Here is an 18,501-nt window from a genome sequence, read left to right as displayed (position 1 = left end):
TAACCACATCCAATTAACGTGCTCTCCAACACACAGAGCCTTAAAACCACAGAGTTGAAGTCAAGTGTCTCATAAACATACAGCTCTCTGGCAGGCACCAGCCTCGTCTCCGCCAACCCCCCCGCCCCCCGCCATTTCACACCATATCTGACATGTTAGTATCTCATTATGGATCACGGCCAAAACTAATCTTATTGGACCAATTATTCAGGCCTACAGAGAGGCAGAGCGTGCCAGCAAGCTAATGTGCTCGATTTGATTTGGTTGCCGGCTTTGTAAAAAAAAAAAAAAAACTGTTGATTTGCAGACTGTGTGGAGTATTCTCATTAGCTAAGAACATAAGGAAGTGTGTGAAATTGCTTCATCACAGGTAAGAGTTAAGATAACACAAAAATTATGGGCACACATCTCATTCCGAGGAGTAGAAAGTGCACATGTTTAATGATTTTGTGGTGCAGCATTACATCAGTACTGAAAAGTGTCAGTTTTTTCCTGCAACACTTCCCTTGCGAAAGACTGTTACACTATTGGGATTTTGAACTGCAGCGTGACCGCAGTTTGCTCTGGATGAAACTTCCTGCTCATAAAATAGACTGACTAGTGTCCTTACTATTCTAAAAAAAAAATAAAAAATACAGACATCCCAACTCCCATCGACTTCCAAGTTTCTGTTTCTTTCAGACTCGGCTACATGACGTCAGTCTTTCGTTCCTACTGCAAGATCAGAAGGTTAAGCAAAGTCTTCTTTGAGCCACAACAGCTGAAATATTTAGCAACTGAGTCCATCCAACATTTCTATACAGTACATGACCATAAGGAATGTTTAACTGCCTAATTATCCCAGAAAGTGAACATATGCGGAAGCACCTGCTTGTAATACACTCTGCGTTAGTCATTTAAGCAGGTGTTTCCCTGATTGTATATTACATGACATGTGCTGAATAGATTTGAAATATTTCTGCTTCATCTTTTTACAGATGTAACTATTATTGCTGCCTAAACACATGTTAAATGCTGCACATTACCATTTTTTTAACCATCTTTTAGTATAGCCTTTGTCCTCTTATAATTGTTTTTTCTACTTACACATGTACTGTTCAACAATCTATCGTCCGGCTATCTGACGGTCGCCTGACCTTCGGGCCGTTAATGTCATTCGGACGGCGTTGGCACGTGGACACAGGATAACAAAGACGCTCTTCATCGCCGTCTGTTTCCATACAGCTACAGCCAGGCCCATCTCCTTAACACGTGGCTATTAATTGTGATGCACTGTAGTGAGGCTTGATACACATGAATCTCTCTGAGCGAAGGAGAGCAGGGGAGAGAAAGAAAAAGGAATGTGTCTGAAGGGCAGGGAGTAGAGAGAGTTGTCTACTCTGTTCTTAAATATTTCAACAACTGTTGGATGGATTGCCGTGAAATTTTACAAAGGCATTCATCGTCTCCGGGGGATGTATCCTGCTGACACTGGTGATTGACTGACTTTTCCTCTTGTGCCACCAGCAGGTCAATGTTTTCTCTTATCCAGTGAAATATCTCAACATCTACTGTATGACATTGACGGGCATATCATTTTATACAGACATGCCAGACAATGAATCCTAAAGACTTCATCCAGAACCATCATGTGGTTGAAATCTTACTTTGTTCAATACTTTAGTTTACCTGCAAGACTACTGACATTCCCGTCAGCCTCAGCCGTGCTTTGTGTTTAGAGCTAAGTAGCGAATGTTAGCATGCTAACACGCCGAGGTGAGATGGTGAACGTGGTAAACAGTATACCTGCTAAACATCAGCATGCCAGCATTGTCATTGTGAGCATGTTAGCATGTCGATATTAGCATTTTGCTACCACGGTGCATAAGTACAGCCTCACTGAGCTGCTAGCATGGCTGTAGACTTTTAGTCTTGTTAATAAAGCAAATGCATTACAATGACTTCACTTCGTCTCAGTTTTCCTCTCATTAGTAACCAAACAGAGTGGATGTTTGTACACACTCCACTACATTAACTAACTAATGCTTATTAGCAATGTGATTGTAAATGTGCAGAATAGCAAACACTTCATTTATGTCTAAACAGTACATTCAGTAATGAGGCATTCATCCTAAAGAGTAAAAATGATAAATGCTTCAGATACCAAATATAATTTGAAGTCATTTGAATTATAGTGTAATTCTTAGTTTCAACATTGTGTCTTAAGATTCAGGTTTGCACTGACATTCAACCAAAAAACCAAATTTGCAGTCTTCTGTGTAAACAAACTTGTCTTTTAACCCAGTCTTGCATTCAGCCAAATTCAAAGTGGCAGTGTAACAGAACCACTAACAGGAATGTACGTCTCCAAAATAATTCTTCAGGCTTCATCTTAATCTTCCTGCAACCCATCTTTAGGCCCCGACTGACACCAGCCTTGCCTACAGGCCTTGCATGAGCTCTGGTCAAAGTCTCTTTCTCCTCCGAGCTGGCCATTGTTGTGGGGGCTGATAAATATTTACTCTTCCCAGCTTGGCAGGGAAATGAGTGGGAGGGGAGAGGGAACCCATTGTGACGGAGGGGTCAGAGACGCTGACAAGTCAGCAGGGTCCTTCCTTCCCCACTGGCACCTAAAACCCCAATACACTACTAGCTTTACACTGGGACACATCCACTGTCAGCACTGGTCAGAACAGAGATGTTTGTGTGTGTGTGTGTGGGTGTTTGATGGAGATGGAGAAACAGAAAGACAGGGGATGGGGAGAAGAGACAAGCAGACAGTCAAGAAGACGACCACAGAAAAAGACACAGGCCCAGAAAAAAAAAAAAAAAAAAAAAAAAAGAAGAGAGCGCTTTTGAAAAGGAGAGTGGAAGAGGTTCCCCTTTGAGAGCTGTTTACATGACAGACCACCAGTGGAACTCACAAGACAATAGAGCAAAGAGGATCCACAACACCAGACAATGCGGACTAAAAGAAAAGAGGCACTGGTGTTATGAATACACATGTCCCTCCAGGCTTTATCTCGCCACTTAACCACTTCTCAACAAAAGAAATCCAATAGTCATTTTTTTTTCGAGGCAGAACAAAAAAGAGCTTTCCAGGGGCAGCCAAATTCAAATTGTCTATGTCAAAGAAGCAATATTTGTTTAGTTACAGTTCTTTACGAAATGAAAAAAAAAAAAAAAAAAGAAGCGCTGCTGGTAGTGGTCTGTGGGAAATCCAGTTAGAAAGAACATGAGTAAATCCTCACTATCCTGGGCTTTGAGGTCAAAGCTCTAGACCTCAACCGGACCTCCTAACCTCCCCCGAGGTGTCCCCACTATCCCCAGCAGAGCAAAGAAACAAGCTCCCTATTACAAGCCAATGAGGAGGAAAAGGAAGCTTTAATCACAGAAAAAAAAACTAGGCGTGTTTGGATATCTGTTACAATAAAAACTATCTTTCATTTACACACTGACACATCGGGACGGTCATCCAGGTGTCAAACACAGATGCACAGGGGTCGGGCTTCCTACTACTGCGATCAAGGCCAGTCTTTCTCTAACAAAACCTCAGCACCTATAACAATAAACAGATCTCAGATTTGCATTGATCTGAAGCTGTGTGTCCGTGCCTTTCCTTCATTTATCATTTCCTCTCCCGTTCCCCCGGTTATAAGATCTGTTTCCTGTCAGGGAGAGGCTTGGAAATGAACAGAGAGTTGGTGAACTCAAAGCAAACGTTTCTCAGACTATGAGCTGAATTATACATGAGACCGGTGAAACTGAATACTGCCGATCTATGAGGGAAGACTATAGTTTTCAGACTTTGGTTGATCCAATGGAGGGAGCGTTTCTGTCTGTGAGCTACTGTATCAAAGGGCTTTTATAAAGACAGTAATGTGGGAGTCAATGTATTCAACCTGAAGCCAAGGCTTTGTTCATAACTGCAGGTGAGGAGTTCAAATCTATTTTTTCCTCTCCGTTTATGACTCAGATTGAACATCCAGGTAGGCGAATGGTTACATTGATTAAGGCTTTTTAAAATCTGATAAGGCCCTCTTTCATATGTAAGGCACAGGTGGGAGGTTTATTCAAATGAAGCGGTGCAAAGTGAGTTGGTGTTACTTTGGTGGACACCGAGTTTAGAAGTAGCCCTGATCCCCAGTTCTCTTCACATTGTATACAAATGAGAAACTCGTCCAACTACATCTGAAATTCTCTGACGTCATCCTGGGGCTACTACACAGAGATAAGGATACATCATTGTACCACTTTGACATTGGACATCACCTTATTATAACACTCCCATTAATCAGGTCAGGTTCTTATAAATACCTTGGTGTCCACATTGATATCTCTCTTACCTGGCATGCCCACGTCGAAAGTCTTTGTTCTCCAGCTACAGCAGAGGCTGTGCTTTTTAAGAAGGCTGAGCTGTGCTGTGTTTCTGTTGCATCAGTCAATCTTAAGAGTGTTTAATCAGGTTTGGTATTCAAGCACGGTATGGTAACCTGTCAGCTCAACTACAATCCGAGCTCACTCTTCTTGTGCAGACCGCTATGAAGGTTATAGGGAGGAAAGAACAGTATTTTCTCCAGGTTATGTATGAGCAGTCTGCACTTAGAGAGGCGCAGAAAATAATTAATGATTCCTCCCACATTCTCCATTCTGCACACGAGCATTTACCTTCTGGCCGACAGTTCAGAGGTTCCAAAATGCAGACTGAACCGTTATAAAAACTAATTTGTCCCATTATCCATTAAGACTTTAAACAGCAGCAATTAAACGCTGTGTTGGTGAGCGTTATATAGTCACAGAGCACTTTACAGATGGTGTAAACTAGCATCACTAGCATGTGCAATACTTAAGTTGTTGGTGCTGGTGCAATATTATTTTCCTGGTTTTATAAGCTGTAGCGGTTTTATCCATGTCACTGGTCTTGTTGGGGGCGAAATGTTTTGTGATGCAGTACTGCTGAACCCAAGAAAAATTTCCATAAAGAGACAATAAAGTATATCTTATTTTGATACAAATATCACTTATCTAGTTTCAAAAGCACATCTGTTTCTGAGGCATTTCATGTTTTTCTCCTCATTTGCATTGAATCTTTCAAAAAATGATACCATCCTAATTTAAAAGGTCACTTCAGTGCCACAGGAAAGATGGAAGACAGCAGCGATGGAGGATTTTAGTGAAGAGACGTTTGGAGATGTCGTCACTCTCTACTTTATACCTGAGCCCACTGGTGAAATGGTCTCATGTCCCAGAGGGACATACAAGAAAGGAGGCTTGCATTACAATATGTATTATATAACCATTAATGTGCATAATAATTCTCTGCAACAACTTGGCTGAATACAGCATCTGGTATGAGTCTAATATCCAATAACAGAATGAATATGTAGGCATCTGTAGTTGAGACGCTGATGATTCCATCCGCTTTATTAAACCTCCATTCAATGAGCATACTGTACTTTTTTCCCTCTAATAACCTCATGACTATCAAGCCAGATGGATTATGGTTCACATATTTTATTCTATTATATAACATGCAGGAAATGCTCTGATATGCTTGTAATACAGTACCGGTAATTATTGTAGGGTTTTGGTTATTTTCTCTTTGGACATGTCACACATCCATTGCAACAAATTGAGCTTTGAGAGATTAATTACAGAATGTTTTTTATCTTGAATGCTGACAAGGCAGAAATATAGTTATTTTGCTCATTTAAATGGGTTAAATCAAAGCTTAACAGCCATAACTCCATTTCAACAAGTTTCAAATCTTTGGAAAACCAAGTCTGAGATTTTTAAAAGCATCTGTTACTGATCACTAACCACTAACTCAGTCCTCCAAAATGTTTTGACATTAGCAGTTTTTCATCACATTTATTGTCCCCCGATGTTAATATTTGGTTCCATTATTCCAAGCAAGGTTGATCATAAATCACATCATGGAAACATTTCAAGTAAAATCATATTTTGGCAGGAGAGCCACCTCCAACTGAGTTTATGCACTGATGTCATTTCAATACACCTGTGTCTTGTTATATCAAGGAGTTGTAGGGAATTTAAGCCATCACTGACTACAAACAAACACCCCAGATTAGTAGCAGCTAAGCCTCCTTCTCCGGCCTGATGCGCTGAATGACTTCTATATAAGCTTTGAGGCACAGAACAACAAACCTGCGAAGAACACCTCTGCCAAATGACCAGAGCCTCTGTCTATCTGCAGCTGACGTCAGGAGGACTCTATGCAGAGTCAACCCAAGCAACGCTGCTGGACCAGACACCATACCTGGTCGAGCACTCAGAGCGTGTGCTGACCAGCTGGCAGATCCCTGAGCACAGCCGTTGTTCCCGTCTGCCTCAAAGCTGAACCAAGATCACCCCAGTGCCAAAGAAATCAACTGTGTCCTGTCTCAATGACTACCGGCCTGTAGCACTCACGCAGATCATCGCAAAGTGCTTCGAGAGGCTGGTGCTGAGAGACTGAAGTCCCAACTCCCGGAACAACTCAACCCACTGAAATTCATCTACCGGACAACTGGCGGTGCAATCTCAACTGCCCGCCACCTGATTCTCTCCCACCTGGACAGAAAGGACAATTAACCCAGAATGCTGTTCATAAACGTTAACACAATCATCTCACAGCTAGTCATGAAGACCTTACTCTGCAACTGGATCCTGACTGACAGGCCTCAGTCTGTTAGCTTAGGAAACAACATCTCCAGGGTCACCAAACTGAGCACTGGCACTCCCCAAGGCTGCGTGCTCAGTCCACTGCCGTTCACCCTGATGACCCAAGACTGCACAGCATGGCTCAAACTGTATCATCAAGTTTGCGGTTGACACAACAGTGGTGGGGTTTATCAGCAACAATCATGAGTCCGCATACAGAACTGAGGTCGAACGGCTGGTAGACTGGTGCCACAACAACAATCTGTCTCAAAATGTTGACAAAACAAAAGAGATGATTGTCGACTTCAGGATGAACTGCACCACTCACACTCTATTGAACATTGATGGCTCTGCTGTAGAGACAGTAAAAAAGCATCAAGTTCCTAGGAGTGCAGATCACGCAAGACCTCATCTGGACACAAAACACCACCACCATCACTGAGAAAGCCCAGCAGGGTCTCCACTTCCTTCAGAAACTCCCCCCTCCCATACTCACCACCTTCAACAGATGGACCATAGAGAGCATCCTCTCCAACTGTATCACTGTCTGGTTTGGGAACTTCAGCATTGGTGACCAGAAATCCCTACAGCGGATAGTGAGGACAGCTGAGAGGATCATTGAAACCTCCCTAACACCAGTCACAGAACCCTACCAAAGACAGTGTACCCGTCGTGCAACTTCAAGACTCTGCAACAGCTTCTTCCCTCAGGCAGTCAGGCTCCTTAACTTCCTGCTGCCTCTTCTCCGCCCCCCAGTGCTGAACCCCCCCCTCCCAACCTCACCCCTCCACTTTGTTCAGTTTATGCCTCTATGTTTTATGTTGTGTATTTTATGTCTTGTACTGTCTACCTCTTTAACTGTTGCACCATAGGCTCCTGGGAAATGATATTTCATCCCAAATGCCTACTTGTATATGCATGGGTTGACAATAATGAGAGTCTGAGGCTGAGTGGTGTTTTCCCAACGCCTCCCTAACAATCACATCAAGAAACACAACAGATTATTAGAATAAACATATCGTAAACTTTAATGAAAACATCATCCCGAGCCATTGCAGTTGAAGCTTCTAATGAAGCAAACGGCATGCGATTGTCTGTCAACATGAGGTTTTTGGACATGAAACGGCTGCCAGAGGCGTCTTCAGACAGACGTACTGTGGTATAGATAAACATCCTCAAACCGTTCATTAGGCTAATAAAGCCTGGTGGATAACCTGAGGCCTTGGATGGTGGAGCAGCAGTCGTTTACAACTCTCCACGATCAAAGTTAAGGAGGCTATGTTTTGTGTGTGTGTGTGCGTTGGAGAGGGAGGCACAATGAGCTGGCAGCCAGGCTCAGCCCAAATGTACAGTCAGCCTAGTAATCATGGGTTCCCATGCATGAGACAGTCAACACAGCTGCTGGCGGAGAATAGGGAGGGTGGATCAGTCGCTCGTTATTGCTATACTTGTTGGAGTCAGCGAGCTCAGAACCATTAGTATAAATCATGAAATCCGTCCTAAATGCTTTTCACTTTCTGTCTAGCCGCCTTCCTGTGGGTTTGTCGATCAATCAATCTGGGTGCCTCTCATCTTCTCTATGTTTGTCTCCCTCCAAAAGCCAATCATGTTTGGTTACTTGCTGAGACCACCAACTCCGCCCTCCCCTTTACTGTTTCTTTGGAAGTATCTTTAAACATTGTTTTAACACACTAAGTGAGCAGTGAGCATGGATAAAACTTAAAAAGGTAGAAGATGGAAAGCTGAAAAGCTCAGAGAAAAGAAGTTGAACCCGTGAGAAATAGAAGCAACCAAATGCTTTTGTAAGTATTTTGTATAAGTAAGTATTTTATGTGAGTAAAGTGTGATATATTTGCCCCCCCTTCTTTCTAAGAGGCTGCCCTTGTCAAGCTCAGCAGGCAAGACATTGTGGACAGTGGAGGGTCATCAGCTTATATGGTTCACCTATAAAAGCTGGCCCGTGTCCTCTCTCTCTCTTCACCTTCCTTTGCATTTGCACATTCAACACCTCAGCTGGTGTTGTGACACTTGTGACAGCTGGTCTGATTTTTATCTCCAGTCCACCCCTGAAGGTACAGCCTGACCGATATTGGATTTTTGAGGCCGATATTAACAATATTTGAGTTTTTAAAAATGAAAACAACAATATATCAGCCATTTTCAAAATTCTAAACATGTATTATAAACATTTTTGATAAGGAACCCCTTCATATGGTTATTAAGGAATTGTGACTGAGATATATACTAAGCACAACATTTTATATCTGAAAAGTAACCTTGGTTGACAAATGACGTAATGGTGTCACTGTCTCTAAACAGCTTCAAACATGTCTATTGATTGACTTATTGGTTGGGCTCTAGTTGCAGTTAGCGTTTAACCAGCAGGACTTCATGAGGAGCATTTCAAGAAGACATTTGTAGACTTTTTATTCCCTGGTGACCCCTCAAGGAGATGCTTATACATACAAGACAGGACGCACAAATCCAACTTTTTGTCTCCCACTACGGATTCCCATACCTCAACTCAGGTTTTCTGCCGATACCGAGTATCGATACCAGTGATACCAGCATCCACTTTTCCTAAATTTAAAACCTGTCTCATTGCATTGAACTTTTTGGAATCATCTTTATGTAAAGTAACATGAGACCACGGGACGGCGTGGCACTACGAGCGGGCGGCCCACCGTGACTGAATGAATGTATAATCAATGACAGAAACACTGAATTTCAAACTCGCCAAAGACACTGTTTTCAATGTGGATCGGTCCCATCAAGCACCGATAAAAGGTCAGTATCGGTGCCGATACAGCGTCACGTCCCTACGAGTTGACTTCTACTAATCCCCACTAACGCTAGTAGAATTTGTTGAAAACCTTTATTTTTAGTTTTTACCAAGTACCTCAAATTACTTCCCTCGTGTAACCACCACTATAATTTTGGTCTACTTGATTATGACCACAATTTCCTCTAGGAAATGATGACACTCGAACAGTAGAACACATGCAGAGGAAAAATGATTCAAGTTAAGTCTAAATACAGCCAATATTTCAGCAAAACCTGCAGAGCACCGCATGTCATCCAAAAAATTAAATAATTAACCATTATTATTTGCAGATTTCCACTCTGTGGCCTGGCTTGAATGGAGTTAGCCCTGGACTAAGGTCAGTGTTTACTTCCTCCAGGGCTCTAAAAAGCTTTTCAAAGCCTCTGAAGTCTAGCTATTAGAGGGAGAGTCCAAGCAGCTGCAGGCAGGAGAAGCTGGGCTGGGCAGCGCTGAAGCCTCCAGTCCAGCACAATCAACAACAGACGCAGTCCATGTTACAAAGCAGCCACAGCTGCTCCTTTAGCTGTGCTCCAAATTCACCCATGATTACACACACACACACACACACACACACACACACACACACACACACAATAATAAATGAATCCATGCACGCGCACATGACGGAGTGAAGCCTTTGCACATGTACGCTGGCAAACATATACACATGTTGCTGAAGAAATACAGTAAATGCACCAATTTTATGCATAGGCGCAAACACAAACACACACATAACTGTTTGTCTTTGCTACATTTGAACATGACAAGGCAGCCAATGTGAAGGAATGAGGAGAGAGGACAGACTGGCGTCCAACTTGAACCTGCCAAGACTCTGAACAGAGAGAGCTGTTGGCTGACTGACACGGCCCTGAAAGCCTTTCAGCAGGTCAGGGCAAAGCGAACCAGAAAGACAGATTGAGTGAGTGTGAGAGAGAGATGTGTGTGTGTGTGTGTGTGTGTGTGTGTGTGTGTGTGTGTGTGTCTGTGAGTGTGTGTGTGTGGGTGCGCTCGTGACTACCTGTACATGCAAGACTGCACTGAGCTTAAATTTATACTTCAGCATGAAGTCATGTGTTGGAAGAGGCAAAAGGAACAGAGTTCACCCTGAACTGTTGATAATATTTTTCTTGGTGGGGATAATTTGTGAACAGTCATACACCATCACACATTGCAGTAACCACAAATCATCCGACAAGCATGTTTTTGTGAAAAGGGGTAGAATTAAATGATTTAAATCCAAAACACGTCAGCGTTAAAAAGTGGTTAAGAGACATATGTATGTTTTTCTACTTCTTCCTGTAATATGAATCCATCTCAAAAGGTCTGTGAGGGCGCTGTGAGCTGCGAGCTGTAGGTAAACACCTTTAGCTTATTCACTGACCCAGTTGTAGCGAGGTGAAGAACAAACATCCTCACCTTTTACCAGAGGCTTGTCTGGACTCGCCAGACAGAGGCACGGTGGAAAAAAAAAAAAGAAAAGACCAGCCCAGGAACGGGAGTTTTACCGCTCCGTAGTTCCTTACTCTCTTACATGCTTTCATTATTAGGCTGTTTGTGATTAAGAGACAGTGATTAAGGGATACTGTCTTTTCCGTCAGCCACTCTGATTGTAAGTTAGTCCATACATCACTGAACCAAAAGGAAGGAGGATTTTACATTGGGTTTACAACAGTAGGTTTCTTCAAAGGCTTTTTCATAACATTACATCAGACAAACATCAAAAATCAAGACATAATGAGTAATTACAGTGAATTAAAAATTAAACAAATTAGAAGCCCTAGTTTAGCCTTGGGTTACAGCTTAGTTGTGGATAATGATATCCAAGGCTAAGGTCCAAATATGGGCTACAAAAGACGTAAAAGCTGTTTTCAATGCAACGCCTGCGAAGTCACACGCTGTGCATAGATAATCCATCATCCATCAAGTCGGCCATTCAAAGTCAACAGCCATCAAGATGATAACAAATTCTCTTTCACTATGTATTAGTACAGAAAGTGGCCTTCTCTTAGCTGCACTCATAAAGCAACAAGTAACAAAATAACTCAGACTAGGGTTGCACCATTTACTGAAATAATTCCATTCACTCAAATTTTTATTTTTACATGACATATAAAAAGGTCATGAAAACTGCGGTATTACAACATTCACAAATAACATGTTTGTTGAGAGGTGAAGTCATGGGAGTCGACTGAACAGTGTGTGGATTCTGCTTTGTTCAGTCTGTTCCTGCTATGTAGACAGGTAGCTAACGCTAACTAGTCAGCTGTCTGCAGTCATCGGGCTAATGTCAAAAAAAACACAAACAGCAGGAGCAGATTAATTAGTGATCGGACTCCACTTTTTCCCCTGTCTGTGCTGAAAGCTATTATTAAACTGGATGTCTGTGCTTCGTTGAAGCATCTGGTAGTGACAGTCCATAGCCGTATGCGATAAACCAGATTTTTTAATATGCATGATGATGACAGCCTTGCAGGTGGTGCAGGTCTTTTATTATTCTTGCCCAACTGTTTTGCAGGCGCAGGTCTATAAATGTGATTATTTTTCTGCATTTTGCCTTTAAAATTGTCTTTACAAGAACATGTTTCTCTACCTGATTATTCTTTCCTTTCTCTTTATGCATGTTTTCATAAAGCACCATGCTGCTGCAAAACAGGGCATTATTGTAGTATTGAGGGGTGCAAGTTAGGTGGGAAAGTCTACTATTTAGTGGAAACCATACTCATGTCTGAATCCAGTGTTGCAAGTCTTACCTGTGGGATGACAATGGACCATGCTTTGCATCTATTCATGCGTTCAGACTCTTAAACTCCTCACAGGAACAGACAAATCTGCAGAGAGACACAATAATATTTATCAGACACAGGTGCTTTTATTAAGCATCATTACAATCACACTTAGGACCAAAAAATGGATGAATGTGGAAGTCTAAAATGACTTACAACACTACAAAATATAGGTGAAAACACTAAGATACTATAGCATTTTTCAATTCTGATACCAGGCTCAAACCTGCTCACCACTTCATGCACAATGTCATCAGAAACCATTAAATGTCAACGTCTCTCCTTCGTTTAACAAAGACTTCAACTGGAGCAACAGACCAGCAGCGCTGCCACAAGAATGTGGAAAACAAGACTTCTACAATGGCTGCATCTGTACCTAGGAAAAAACTTAGAGCTAACTTTCCATGAAAATCTTTTGGAAACAAGCAATTCACTGCTTGCCAGCTACAGAGACTGGCCTGCAAAAGAAGTGATGGAAGAAAAAAATGTTTTAATTGGCAGAGAGGACAAGAAACAGACAGAGAATGCGTTCACAAGGAGTTCCTGGAGACAGACCACAGTGCTTTGTGGCTGCAATGCACATATACAAAACAACACCACCAAAACCCAGACCAACACACACACACACACACACACACACACATATTCACTAAACCTGCAAGTCTTTTCCTCTACCCCCTCTATTTAAACACACTGACCCTGCAGCTGAAAGGTCACGCCACTGCCAGGTCCCCTCAGTCCGTTAATAAGGTCTGAGGAGGTCACTTAATGGTGAAGATTACACACACTGACAGAACTACACCCAGTCATACACTTTTTACACCTGTGAAGACATTCCTTTGCAGACTGTAAATCGTATTTTCACTAGCTAAAGCTGATTATACCCAAATTACAGCCACATGATTGAGTCGAGTCTAGGATAGGGGAGGGGATAGAAGAGGTGATGATTTGACAGGTAAAGAGAAGAGGAGATGAGAAGGTTTGATAGGAAGTGAAAGAACTAGGAGACCGTATCCCCTTGCCTGTGACGCCAGCACAGGAAAGGACAGGTAGCATAATAACAAAGTTATGATATGTCCTTGAGTATGTCGGACGGCTCTGCAGAACAGAAGGCCATTCAAAACCAACATATGGTCCACATCACCAATTACCAAGGTGTGCGTCGATAGGGAGAAGATGAAGAGAGTGGTAGCCACGGAGGGAGTTTAAATATGGACAGATGAGGAGACGAGGGACTTTTAGCCAATTTAGAGTAACGACCTCAGGTCAAAGGGACCTATTTAACCCAGCATAATGGCTTAAAGTTCCTCCCTAGCCTCCCTGTCTGAAACAGTGGAAGTGCAGACAACTAAATTATTCAAACCAAAAAAATAAAAGCATTCTCACTCAGGCAACATGATATTGAGACCTGCCTTGGGAGAAAAAAAAACTGCTCAAATCTTCCCAATTTTTGCTTCTTGGCATGTACAAGGCAAGAATGCAAGAATGTAATGCAAGCTTGTACCAAAATGACTTTTTAAAATCAATAACATGTTCCCAGTTTTGTTTTGTTTTTTTGAGATATGGCTTGTTCTACACATATTAATTGTCTACTATGTGTCCCATGTGGTCTGCATTACAAGAAAAGGAAAGGAATGTTATTAATTTTTGATGAAGAAATAAATTAGGTTTTACATCTAAGATACAAGAAAACAATATTGATTAGCCTTGCCTAATCAACAGCTAGGCAAACATACTTGTTTTCCAAGACAGTTGATGTGTGGGTTTGATTTAAAATATGATTTTTTTTTTTAAGATAATTCTTTAGGGAACTTTTTGTCTTTATTGGACAGTTACTGGGAAGAGGCTGACAAGAAACAAAGAGAGAGAAAGATGGATATGCCGTGCAACAAAGGTCCCTTTTCGTACTCAAATCAGGGATGTTGCGGATATGTGGCGTGCTCAATAACCATTTGGCTACCAGGGTGTTCCATTTGAATGGTTTCTTACAGAAAAAAATATCAGTATGTTGGGTAGAGTACATGGGATAAAGAGAATAGACAAAGCAGGAACTTAAGGTTAAGGTTTGAAAACAAGGAGGAATTCTGCAAGTACATACTAAATACTAAGAGTGCTACTCTGGATTACTCAATTATTATTAAATCGATTGTTGCAGGCAGCTCTACTGTGAACATGTGACAATAGTGTGTTGGAGTGAAAACCCCCAGGCCTCCATGCTGAGTTCCAGGAAGACCAGGGTTGACCCTTATTAATTCGCATACAACCATCTCACGGACAATTCCCATCTACCCCAGGTCACTGGTAGGGCCCAGGCCAAGCATGCATGCACCAATTAATCCAATGGCTTGAGTAACAGTCTGCTCTCATTTCCAAAAAAAAAGTCACCCAAATTCTGGGAATACAAATCCAGACAATCTACCTCCAAATACAACACACCCTTCAAAAGTTTAAGCATTAAGCCAGAGACTTTGGAAACAGCACCGTTCCAGCGAGAGAGATCATTGAAAATTCAAGTCATCGGTTTGACGATAAGAGGGTTAAGCTAAATGGAACTACTCCTCAGATTCCTACCTTTTCCAAAATACTAAAAACCTTCCCTTTGAGCCTGTGAAGACACAAACAATCTGTTGACTCAGTGGCAGAATCCTTTCCCCTAAGCCACTATTTGCTTTTGCGGCAATGACACAAGGGGAGGAATTTGAGCAATGCCTGTGTATCAGAGACTCATTTCCTCCAAGTGAGAGCCATCTCCAGACAGACAAGACAGCACTGAAGTCTGGTTTAGTCCTGTGCCTCTGGCTGCAGGTCAGCCAGTGTCCTGCAGACAGGTTACACGCTGCTCTTCCTATGTCAAGGGGCTCACTGTCATACATAGACATACATTCACATTTAAAGACTGTACACGTACTTGCAGGGTTTACATAGGAGCAACCAAACTCTGCGCAACTATTAACATTTTCTAACCATTTATTCTTAGAACAAGTAGCAAACATGTAACAGCATGAAGCATTCATACACGGGAACACTTTCAATCAGTCATGAAACTATATTTTCCAATGACCTCATCAGACTCAACAAGGGATTAGGCCCATCTCTCATCACTTGTTTGGTTTGTGTGAGTCAAGAGTGGCACCCAATCATTGGCTATCAGGACGATACAATCATCTGAAGTTGTTCTGTACGAAGACATTGATCATCTTTAAGCGCACCCTAATCCCCGTTCTTTGATTGTTTTCAAAGATTATTTTGTGTTGTGCTTCGAAGAAATGACTACCAGCCTATAGGATTCCAGAGGGCTTACTGTCTGATTCTGTACAAATGGAAGTCTCTTCCAATTGTAAGGGATCAAAGTAGCCTCATAACTGCACCTCTTTCAAGTAGAAAATGAAAAGCGTGAAAAAGCCAGAGCACGCTCACTCTGCGATGGGATCAACTCAGACTCAAGCTGCCTTGAGAAAACTTTGCTTGTTCAATAGAGGATCAATGCCAAGAATTATTGTGGCACTTTGCCTTATTTTCTTCTCTTTCTCTCACTCACCCTGATATTTTCCGCTGGTGGGTCAACTTTAAGTCATGAATTTAAATGCCAGTAAAATTCTATGTGTGGTTTAAAAAGCATTGATGGATGCCCCTTTTTCTCAAGGAAGAAATGGAATGGGCTACGCAAGCAGATTAGCAATCTTTGCACTTTATGGATACCGGCCAAGAAATATCTACCCACTCCTCTTTCCACTTGTGTCTTATTTCAGCTGTTCGATTTCATGCCAGATATGTAAATTGCTTCTGAAAGTCGCACAGGAGCTCATACGGGACGGATCGGTGTTTTAAAGGCAACAAAAAAAAAAAAAAAATGAAGCAAGTATCAGATAACATAGGGATATCGACATGGGAGATCTCCAGTGATGAAAGCAGTGATGTAGTGAGAGAGCGCTGCAAAAGACAACAGCAAGACCAAAACAGGCTATGGTAGTGTGGACTAAAGAAATTAAAGGATCGCAGGATAGGGGGCTGAGGGTTAAATGGGATAAATGAAATTCTGAGTAAAGTCAGCCCTCAGAGTTAATCCCATTACAAACTATACAAGCCGCCTGACTGCATCTACCTTTACAGACTTTTGGAATACTTTGACCAAAGTGCTTGCGGTAAAAAAAAAAAAAAAGAGATGAATACCCACATGCGCAGGCAAGTGTACATCCACCAGCACACACCTGTCTCCTCATTTTTGTGTGGGTGGATCACTCACTCCAGTGCTACTAAAACAAGTTTTTATCTTTCCCAGATAAAGAAAGCAAAGATCACAAAAGAGCTGGGTCTTTGGAAATTGGGCACAAGGTAAGCTTCAAAGAGGAGTCTACTACGACCACTTGTCTGAAGAGTTAACCACAAGGAAATGTGTCATTGTAATTATCCATGAATTAATTATTAACATTAAAACTATTTGCAAAGCTTACCTGAAATCACCTAAACCTAAATCAAGTTTAAGACAGCAGCGTGTTCTCAAAGACGACATAGAATCTGTGAAGTTCGAAGAAACGCAGCGCCCTGACACCTGAGGAGGATCAGTCAAGGAGATTTGCCTTTGGTTCGTATTTCTGTTTTTCCAGTGAAATGACAAATGGGCGTCAGAGCAGGACGGAGCACACAAGACAGGCAGCCTTGCAGCTGTTCCTGTGTGCCTTAGTGCCGTCACTGTTTGTGTTCCCAGGAGAGGCGGACAAAGCACTTCCAGGTCGCCCACTAACCTGCCTTCTCATTACCAAAGGTCATCCTGCTGAACACAAGGCTGACCTCTCATGCCAAAGGTTACTTGGAGAGAAGAGGAGGATGGGGACAAGGAGGGAGGCGGGGGGAGGGGGGGGCAGGATTAGGAGGAAAGAGGGGAGTGGTGGGGAAGGTGAGTGAGAGATAAGACTCCGAACACTCCTTGATTCTCATTCCTCACTTTTATTTAACCTCATCATCCATCTCCAGACTTCTTGGACTCAAACTGTTGTGTCACATAAATAATCTTGAATGTCTTCCCTCCTTGAGGCACTTCTTAAGGGCAAAACCTGCAAATAATCAGACTAAAATTCTCCAAATAAGGCCACTAGGTTACATTTAAGGCTCTCATGTGAAGGATTTCTTCTGTTGTTGCCTCCTATTTCCAGGTTAAGTGTTTGGCATTTGGCACAGGACGGGGTGAATGCCTATAGATGGCATTGCTCTTAGATCACAGCAAGCTCATTAGCTCTGGCCCGCTGTTGCGTTCACTCAAACCAGACCAAAGATGTGATAGGGGGGAAATTCAAAGAGGGTAGGGGGGAGGAAGAGGGGAGAGGGAACAGATATGTTTCCTTGGATAAGGCAGAGCCTAATAATGACTTCCTGTATTTAGCCTGGAAAACAAAACTGAGAGGCACCGTGGACGATGGTGAGAACACGAGTGAATTCCTTCGATACAATGTAATCCATCTCTAAGGTTATGTACAGTAGACATGAGGATGATGGGGTTGGGTGTTTTTTGGGAGGTTACAACATCTGGATCTTGTAGTACATGCCTCTGGAGTTTCTGTCTCCCTCTGACTCAATTGAGCAAGAACCCTCTCTTGGTGTATCCACGCTGCCCCCCTCCCCCCTCTCTTGTTTGCTTCTTCCTCTTTCCCTCCATCCTCCATCCTTTTCCCCTCTCCTTCAGGGCCATGTGAAAACTCCCAATTACCAGAAACATGAGAAGTGCTAACTGTTGGACATGAACTTGGAATATGCAAAACACAGGAGCCCTTAACAAGGGCCATGCTGAAATGTGATTGAATGCGTCAGCAGGTCGTAAAAAGGCCCCCTCAAGATCAATGTAATTATGAAAGCTTTACGCGGAGGACTTTCCGGACTGGGCAGTGACCAGCGACAGGAGGAGGAGGAGGAGGGTGCTGCCAGCATTATATTCCACCAACAGAACCCCCATTTAACCCAACAAGTGGAGAACAAGCAAGGTCTTCCAGCTGCCTTCCATCAGCCACTATAATAGAGGAGGGAAAAGAAAGACGGGACGAAAGAAAAGAGGTTTGTAACACCTGCAGCAGGGTGCCAGCAAACATTCCTTGGTCCTCCGGCCCCTTGGTGATGCACTCTATAAATCCTTGTGATTAGCTACAGTAGCGGGCCTAAGTGCCACTTAAATCAAACCCCAAAGGGGAAGTTGTTGTGACCTCCAAGCTTTGGAAATGTGATTTAGGCCCAAGTGATCATTACAAAAACAAAGCTAGTCCTGTT

At 42.5% G+C, this 18,501-nt stretch overlaps 1 protein-coding gene across 3 annotated transcripts in view; it reads right to left on the bottom strand.

Moving 5' to 3' along the window:
• Positions 1-18,501, bottom strand: part of disp1 (dispatched homolog 1 (Drosophila)) — a 92,593-nt gene that overhangs the window by 52,061 nt on the left and 22,031 nt on the right. For all 3 annotated transcript variants that reach the window (XM_044376782.1, XM_044376781.1, XM_044376783.1), the window contains exon 3: positions 12,217-12,294. The gene's annotated coding sequence lies outside the window, so the exon portion shown is untranslated. The remainder of the gene's footprint in view (positions 1-12,216; positions 12,295-18,501) is intronic.

This window comes from Thunnus albacares, chromosome 16, assembly GCF_914725855.1.
Source record: "Thunnus albacares chromosome 16, fThuAlb1.1, whole genome shotgun sequence".
Taxonomy (NCBI): Eukaryota; Metazoa; Chordata; class Actinopteri; order Scombriformes; family Scombridae; genus Thunnus; species Thunnus albacares.
The sequence above is the reverse complement of the archived record's forward strand: the minus strand, read 5'-3'. Positions and strand labels throughout refer to the sequence as shown.